Source organism: Lycium barbarum, chromosome 1 (assembly GCF_019175385.1).
Source record: "Lycium barbarum isolate Lr01 chromosome 1, ASM1917538v2, whole genome shotgun sequence".
Classification (NCBI taxonomy): Eukaryota; Viridiplantae; Streptophyta; class Magnoliopsida; order Solanales; family Solanaceae; genus Lycium; species Lycium barbarum.
The window spans coordinates 82,835,114-82,844,329 of NC_083337.1; positions in this window are offsets into that span (position 1 = coordinate 82,835,114).

Consider the following 9,216-nt stretch of genomic DNA (forward strand, 5'->3'; position numbering starts at 1 on the left):
TGCTCCAATAATTACTTCACTTTGCTAGGGACCTTCCAATTAGTAGAAAATAATTTTTGAACAATTTTTCTTCCAAGGTTCTTGCTCCACCATATATGGCCGAATGTCCCTTCTCTCACTTTTCTTTCTCCAAGTTTCTTGAACTCTCCAAGGGAAGGTGAGTAATATGACTAAATAGTCATCTTTGGACAGCCACTTGGCCTTATTGCTTAGGCCCAATTTTTTTTTGCTTTTGTAATTCATGAAATTGTTTTTTCCAAATTCCAAATTTGCCCTTAGCCTTCCTCCATATCTCTATGAGTCACCTTGCAAATTTTCCTTTTTACCCCTAGCCTCTCTTAGTATTTCCACATCCATAACTCCCATAAACAACTTGTGTGCTAGACAAGATTAAAAATATAGTCTTGCTCTTAACTCGTCGCAATTATCTTGAATCATCCGAATATGTAAAATACGGGATATAACACAAGCTAACGCCAATAATTATACGTTTAAGTACTATATCGAGGCTATTCAAGACAAGATGCAAGAATCACTCCGAACAACCCACACAACATTCCATACAGTCCACGCAATATTCCAAACAGCCAACGTTCACAATATTCAATAACGATTCACATACGACTACTACGTCTTCAAGTTATTCCTAATAGTCCGTAACCTTAACGTTTTCATGTAACCAACTTTATAACAGCCCAACCAACATACAACACAATGCATAATCTTAATTATCATCAATCTTCTAAGCTGAATAAGAACAACAATTACACATCAAAAACAGACCCTAACTTTCACACAAAAGATGCTCGGAATTCTTGCAAACGCTTACGAACATACTAAGCAAACCACATACGATTCTTACACATTATTTCATATCTTCTTTTCATATAATTTCAGTGAGATATGACCAGCATTCATACGACAACTACATCATCAATTCATACGCCAATAAGCTACATTATTATCACTATAATCCTTACAACAGCCCACAAACAAATTTAACTCCAAATCTAACCATTTAATACCTTCATTCTCCTCATAAAATTCATGACAGCAACAATCAAAATACCAAGAAAAATCAGTTCACCATCTTCTACACAAAACAGTCCCTACACGGTCTCAATTCACATTTCAACAAGAATCACAACATGTTCATTTCAACACAACTTCACCTTTAACTTTCTAATTCTTTTCATTCTTTTACTATGTAATTTATAATAGCAACAACCAAAAATACTAAATAAAAATCAGTTTACCATTTCACATAAAACAGCCCCTACGGCTTCAACAACATTCCATCATTAGCATGCATAATTTCACACATGCATTTCATGTTCACCAAGTTACAACCATGCTTCAACATCAACACACATAATTTCATACATGCAATTCACATTTACACATTCACAACACATCCAAATTCCTACTAAAATGTGTAGAAAATGAGCAGCCCTTACCTTAACAAATTTGCTTCTTAACTTGGCTAGAAATTGTGCATTGAATTAATACTTGTTCTTGCTGCCCTAATGACCACTTTCACGTTGCTATGGACCTTCTAAAGGGTTGAATTACCTTGAAAATCTGATTTTTGATCAACAATTTTGAGCTTCAATTTTGCTCAGCCATGGCCGTGAGTGCCATGGCTCTTGTTCTCTCTCTCTCTCTCTCTCTAAGTGATGTAGTTGGAGATGAAATGAAGATAATGGCTGATCCTTAGTCATCAAATTGGTTTAAATATGTTGCCTACAAGTTGGACACATGTCCCACTCATGGCTTGAGCCAATCAAATAACCTTGAGACTTAATTAAAAAACAAATTCCACTAGTCTCGGCTAAACAACCATGGCCGAGCCTCACACTTTTCTCTCCTTCCAACTTAATGGTTTACAATACAAATGAATGTGTAGTGGATGAATCACTCATCCAAATGCATATTTTTATATGTCTCCCATAAGGTTTCCACGTGAACCTTTTGTCAATTGCATTCATACAAGAATGAATTGCCAATATTTAAATGTGTAATGAGTCTTCCAACATGTAATCGCATGCTTTCATATAATAATGAATTGTCAATATTTAAATGTGTAATGAGTCTTCCAACATGTAATAGCATGCTTCCATATAATAATGAATTGTTAATATTTAAATGTGTAATGAGTCCTCCAACATGTAATAGCATGCTTCCATATAATAATGAATTGTCAATATTTAAATATGTAATAGCCTTATTTTAGATGACTTTGAGTCATCACTAGGCATTGGCACGTTAATGTTCTTCTTGGCTCATTGCTGCCACGTGGCAGCTTAATATTAGCCCACTAATTTTTATTTAACACCACAATTAATTAGTGCCTAATCTCCAGTAATATTTTTATATTAAGTAAAGTTTATAAACAATTAGTTCTAACTTAGAAATTAAAAATTAAAGGTTTCTATTTCGTGTCCGGGAAGGGTTCCGTCTTTAACTCACGTCGATTCCTTCGCGGATAACTCAACGTATAAAAATACGGGGTCTAACATTCTTCCCCCCTTTAGGACATTCGTCCTCAAATGTTGAATTGGTCCCGTAAGGTCCTACGAGAATTTTTGGAAAAGTTTCCTTATTGTCATAACATATAGTGTTATCAGGCAATCACTATAATCAAGTGAGGAGTTTAAGTTACCTGTAGGCGTAGGCAACAAGTAAGGATACTTGTTCTTCATATCCTCCTCGGCTTCCTAGGTCATCTCTTCCCTATTGTTGTTTCGCCATAATACTTTGACGGAAGCCACGTCCTTAGTTCGCAACCTCCTAATCTGTCGATCAAGTGTGGCTATAGGCTGCTCCTCGTAGGATAACTCCTCTGTCACTTGGATATCATCTATGGGAAATACTCTAGAAGGATCGCCTATACATTTGCGAAGCATTGACACGTGAAAGACTGGATGCACTGCTTTCAAATCAGCTGGTAGGTCTAACTCGTAGGCAACCTGGCCTACTCAACGGACAATCTGATAAGGCCCAATGTATCTCGGGCTTTGCTTCCCTTTCCTACCAAATCTCATAACACCCTTCGTGGGCGACACCTTCAGGAACATCCAGTCACCAACCTGAAATTCTAAGTGTCAACGTCGATTATCTGCATATGATTTCTGCCGACTCTGGGCTGCCAGTAATCTCTCCTGAATAAGCTTTACTTTATCAACCACCTGCTGAATCATATATGGGCCTATCAACTTGGTCTCACCCACATCAAACCAGCCAATAGGTGATCTGCACTTCCTCCCATACAAGGCCTCAAACGGTTCCATCTGAATACTCGAATGGTAGCTGTTATTATAGGCGAACTCAATAAGTGGCAAGTGATCATCCCAGCTACCCCTGAAATCAATAACACAGGCCGGTAACATATCTTGTAGCGTCTGAATGGTACGCTCAGCCTGTCCGTCAGTCTGAGGGTGAAATGCTGTGCTGAGACTCACTTGTGTCCCCAATCCCTCATGGAAGGATCTCCAGAAGTTAGCTGTAAACTGGCTCTTCTATCATAGATAATAGCTGTAGGAACCCCGTGAAGTCTCACTATCTCCTTAAGGTACAACTTGGAATAATCCGCAGCTGAATATGTAGTCCTGACTGGAAGAAAGTGGGCTGATTTTGTCAACCTATCAACGATGACCCAAATAGAGTCATATTTCCGCGAAGTGCAAGGTAAACCTGTGACGAAGTCCATATTGATTACCTCCCATTTCCAGGTTGGAATCTCCATCTCCTGTAATAGTCCCCCAGGCTTTTGGTGCTCGATCTTAACCTGTTGACAATTCGGACACTGAGCAACAAACTCTGCTATATCCTTCTTCATGCCATCCCACCAATACAAGCATCTAAGGTCATGATACATTTTCGTTGACCCTGGATGAACAGAATAACGGGCATAGTGTGCCTCTCCCATCACCTGTTGTCGTAACCCTGCAACCTCAGGTACACATAATCTACCTTTGTATCGTAGCACTCCATCAGGTGCAACCTCGAATGGGGTCTCTTCCTTTTGAAGAGTTGCATCTCTGTGATGTACAAGAATGGGATCCTCGTACCGGTGTCTCTTTATCTCTTCTATGATAGAGGACTCAGCAACTCCTCGAACAGAAACCCTGCCATTATCAGCATCAGCCAAACGGACTCCCAGATTAGCTAATTGACAAATCTCACGGACTATGCCCTTCTGCTCTGGTTGTACATCTGCCAAACTACCCATAGATTTACGGTTGAGTGCATCCGCTACGACATTTGCTTTCCCTGGGTGGTATAGAATGTCAACATCATAGTCCTTCAGCAACTCTATGTTATACCCCTTTTTAACCGGGTTAATTTAGAGTACAACATATTGGTGATTCCTATTTATTTTATTTTAAGGAGTCGCCACCTAATTAATTTAACGGTGAATTAGGACACCTAGAGGTTAACTAAGGCAAAGTTAAAACTAAACCACCGTTAATAGTCTGCTTAAACAATGTGATTCCAGGTAAGGGCTTTATATTATCCTAAAGGGAAGGGGTTAGGCATCCTTTAGAATCCGTTAACTACGGTTGTCCGGCCAAACTTAGGTTAATTAATTAAAGTGAGAATTTGTATAAAAGAGGACTTTAAATGCCATTTTAAATAAAACTTATAAATATTGCTAAGACTTTAAATAAGATGCTATTTAGAAATAAAATTTGTAAAAGATATTTTGCATAAAAGAGGATTTTAAATACTCTTTAAAATAAAATTTACAAAATGTTGCTAAGGTTTTGAAAGAAAAATATAATAATGCTATATAAAAATAGGTTTATAAATACATAATAATTGATTCTTTTATGATTTAGGAGTATGCACAAAAATAGCTAATATGAGTTTCTTTATCCTTTTATCATTTCTCATTAACTATGCATAGCTGAAAATATACGTGATTGACTCCAAACTTGAAGGGTCATTTACAAAATATGCTTGAGTTTATATTTGCGTATTAGTGGCGTTTTGAAACATTTATGATAAAATATGATTCTTTTTTACTTAAAATATATAGCCATGCCATTTTGCAAATCAATTATTCCAAATAATAAATACTATAAATAATTTTAACATAAAAGGGAATGAAACTTATGGAACTAATGTTAATATCTCTCTTAAATTTACTACCCATTATACTAAAGCTAAACCTACTAATTCATTAGGATTCATCTAGGTTAAGAAAATAAAAACAAAATAAAAGTTAATCCCATAATACAAATTAAATGCAACAACATAAAATAGAGGTGTAGAAAGATGTAATGAGATGGGCCTAGCCCATTTTGGGTTGCTGCTGTCTGCTGCCACTGTTATGGGCCTCGGCCTAGAATTCCTTTTTAAATTTTTGCTGCGGGTGGGCTGACTCGAGAGGAGGATTTTGTTGGGCTTTTAGCCCAACATCGAATGGGGAGGATGAGGAGTCCCTCAGACTCGTATGCGATGGTCATGCATAAAACAAAAGAAAGGAAGAGGATTAGTATCTAATCGACGAATAAGGTTAAACATGTACAAATTCAAAACAGGTCGATAGGTCATATATAAACTGCATAGACAAATGCAATAGCACAAAATATTCAAAGTATACCTGGTATACCTGAAAGGTATATATTAATATACGGTCCTTGTATACCCGGATATACATTAAGGTTTATATACCATGTATACTTTGAAGTATACCATACCACAGAAAAAAAATCAGGCAGGGCGGGGACAAACCCATATTAGCAGAAAAAATGCAGAAAGAAGGAAGGAAATTCGCGAGCACCAAACAGACATCCCAAAGCAAGCACAAAGCACAGTTATACGTATAGCTAGAAAAGGATTACCCAGATATCTTAATATGATTCAAATAGAAAGTCAAGTGAACATGCATATTTGACATTTCACTCCAAATTTAATCAGCTGCAGCAGCTTCACCCCTTATTCGAATACCCATATGATTCATACAATGCTTGCCAATAAGTTTAAACAGGTTCAACTCAGCATGGAATGATCGTACAACATACAGTTAGAATGTTTTATCAATAGAGAAACTCCAATATATTTTAGAATCCAACAGAGCACTAACATATACTTAAAGATACTGAAGCTGGATCTAAGCTGTTGTTCAGCCTTATTTAGAGCAAAAAAAAAAACATAGAAGGCATACGAACTGGGAAACTCAAACATCTTATCCTATAAGAAGGCTCATCTTGGCTAATTTATATTAGTTGATTAGGGTGTCAAAGAATACAAACGACACAAAGAGAAAAACCAACAGATGTACACCAAGCCATATTCGAAAGTCATATGTTTTTATTAACCATTCCCGAGGTTCAAACAAAGACTGATCTGGAATTTTGTTTCAATTCCACAATAAAACCAATCCAAACTGTACGCAATGAAAAGAGGAATAAAACCCACACACACTTGGAAAACTATATTCATGCTCATACCATCATTAATCTATCATTTACCCTTTCAAAACTATTGGCTTAAGCCCAATCAAATGCTGAGAACTAAAGCATACCAATAATCACCTAAACAGTAATCTAATCAAGTGGCATCCTCTTTATGATAGACCACATAACCAATAAACCAAAGACAAAGGCCAAATAATGGACACGCAAGACATTAAGAGACAGCACAGAACAGCTTATGGCAATCTGATTCTCTTTAAGTGTACAGACTTAGTTTTCACTCTCATAACTCATATTTTTACCCATCTCAGGCGAAGAAACAGTGGAAGGACGAGACCCTTTATAAATAAGGAATTTGTTCATATAGGCTTAAGCTAAAACATGCAGTTAAAAGAGGTTTAAACTAGGCAAACATACAATCATGCTCAATTATAGAACTTATCGTATAAGGCTTCAAATGGATTAAGCTAACTTAGGCAAACCAGGTAATTCAAATACCAAAACAGCAGGGTCCTTCTCCTTCAACTATAATTACAGTTTCAAATTGAACAAACAAACTAGGCCACTTTGAGTGTAATTTGATACAGATTACAACACTAAGCAGAATAGACTTAATGACTAAACATAGTGTCATACCAACTACAATATGAAGCAAACAAACTAAAGACTAAATACAGTTCCTCATCAACTTCCACAGTAAGCAAAACAAACTAAATAACTGAATATAGTTTTCTTACCAGCTGCAACATTAAGCAAAACAAACACATATCGAGCTGCTCATGAATGCATAGGAACCAAAACCCAAGTAAACATAACGTTGATATGTATGCGAATACATGTTTGGATGACAATCGACTCATTCGAAATATAAAGGACAATTTGGATTAAGAACATATTGAACCATAATAAACATCAATCTCTAAACTTCCTCAGACCAAAATGATACTTGACCTTGCTAGACATGCTTTCAAATGCGTACAACAGTCCACAGAGAACATTGTACACGTATAAATGACTATCAACACATTAAGAACATAAACCCACAGCCTGAAACAGAGAAGGTAGTGGTCACACACAGCCTTAAAAACGCTATCCACATGCTAGTATTATTCAAACGACATAACGAGGACCAAATTATCCACTAAAGAGTGAAACATACTAAGCTTAAGCTAAACAAGAACTAAACCAAATTAATCTAAACAGAACGGGAATTATATCTATCAGCATTATGACGCTGCCTAACTAACAAGCATGTAAAGCATATAAAAACACATAACACAAAGTAGAAGGTGCTCGATTCATGGATAAATAAATAAAAGGGGTGTTGACTGACCTTCTCCGGGTGCAGCGAAGTGGGTGCGGGACTTCGATATCCACTGGAACACTACAGACTCCGGTTTCAAATTTACTCGGACTCGAATCAGTCGCAGGAACCAAAAGGGAATCAGAATAATCTTCTATTTTCGAATAAATATCCAAACGATATTAAAACTGATGAAGACTTAATAATTTTAGATGGGAATTTGAAGCGATCGAAAGAACTCAAAACTTTAGGGGATTTCTGCGGCTAAACAAACTTGTTCTTGGGGAATTTCATGAATCGAAAAAAATCCTCCTTTCTTGGGGTAATTTCATGAATCCAAAATCCTCCCCTTTTCGATTCCACTCCACCACTATTTATAGGGTTCTTTAGGTTTTTGTGTTGAAGAAGGAGAGAGAGGAGCGGGGGGGGACAGACGGAGGTAGAGGATGCAGAGGAGTGGGGAACAGGAGAAGTGGGGTGGCAGTGGCAACGTGGGGGGACAGGGCATGGTGGAGTGGCAGAGGCGTGGGCGTGGAGGAGAAGTGGGGTGGCAGTGGCAACGTGGGGGGATAGGGCATGGTGGAGTGGCAGAGGCGTGGGCGTGGAGGAGAAGAGAGGGAGAGAAGGAGAGAGAAGGGAGCGGGAGAGGGAAGCGGCGCAGGTGAAAAAGAAAGAGAAAGAGAATAGGGGGGGGGGGGGGGGAGATTAGGTTTTAGGAAAAAAATTGGGCCAGTCGGGTCGGGTAATAATTTGGGTTGGGCTGGTCCGTTTTGAAATATTGGGCTGGTATTTGAAATGTGGATTGGGTATTAAAATGTGGAATGGTTTTGTGAATTAGTCCGAAAATCGTATGAGTTGATTGGGATACTACATCTATTTAAATAGCTTGTGTTAAAATATTACTCAACATAGAATATGCAATCATTAGTGCTCAGATAATAAAAAATAGTGTTGTAATAGCCGTGCAATAAACACTATTATTTAATTATGCAAAGATAAATGCGATGCGTCTGCGTAAGCTGGTAAAATGCCGAAATGATAAAAAAATGTGAATTAGAATAATAATAATAATAATAATAATAATAATAATAATAATAATAATAATAATAATAATAATAATAATAATGATGATGATAATGATGGATAGTAACTGTAATAGAATAATGAAACGCCGGTATTGATAAGAGGCTAATAATTATAGTAGAAATATAAATATATATTTTTAATTTTTCAAAAAAAATAATAGAAGCGTAAATAGGTATTTCGGAGGAGAGGCGGGACAAAATTGGGTGTCAACACTCTAGCCACCGCCTCTGCCGCAAATTTAGCTCCTTTTGCTTAAAGATGTACTGGAGACTCGTATGATCTGTATAAATGTCAACATGCACACCATATAAATAATGTCTCCATATTTTTAAAGCATGAATCACCGCTGCTAACTCCAGATCATGGGTGGGATAATTTCTTTCGTGCTTTCTGAGCTGTCGGGAG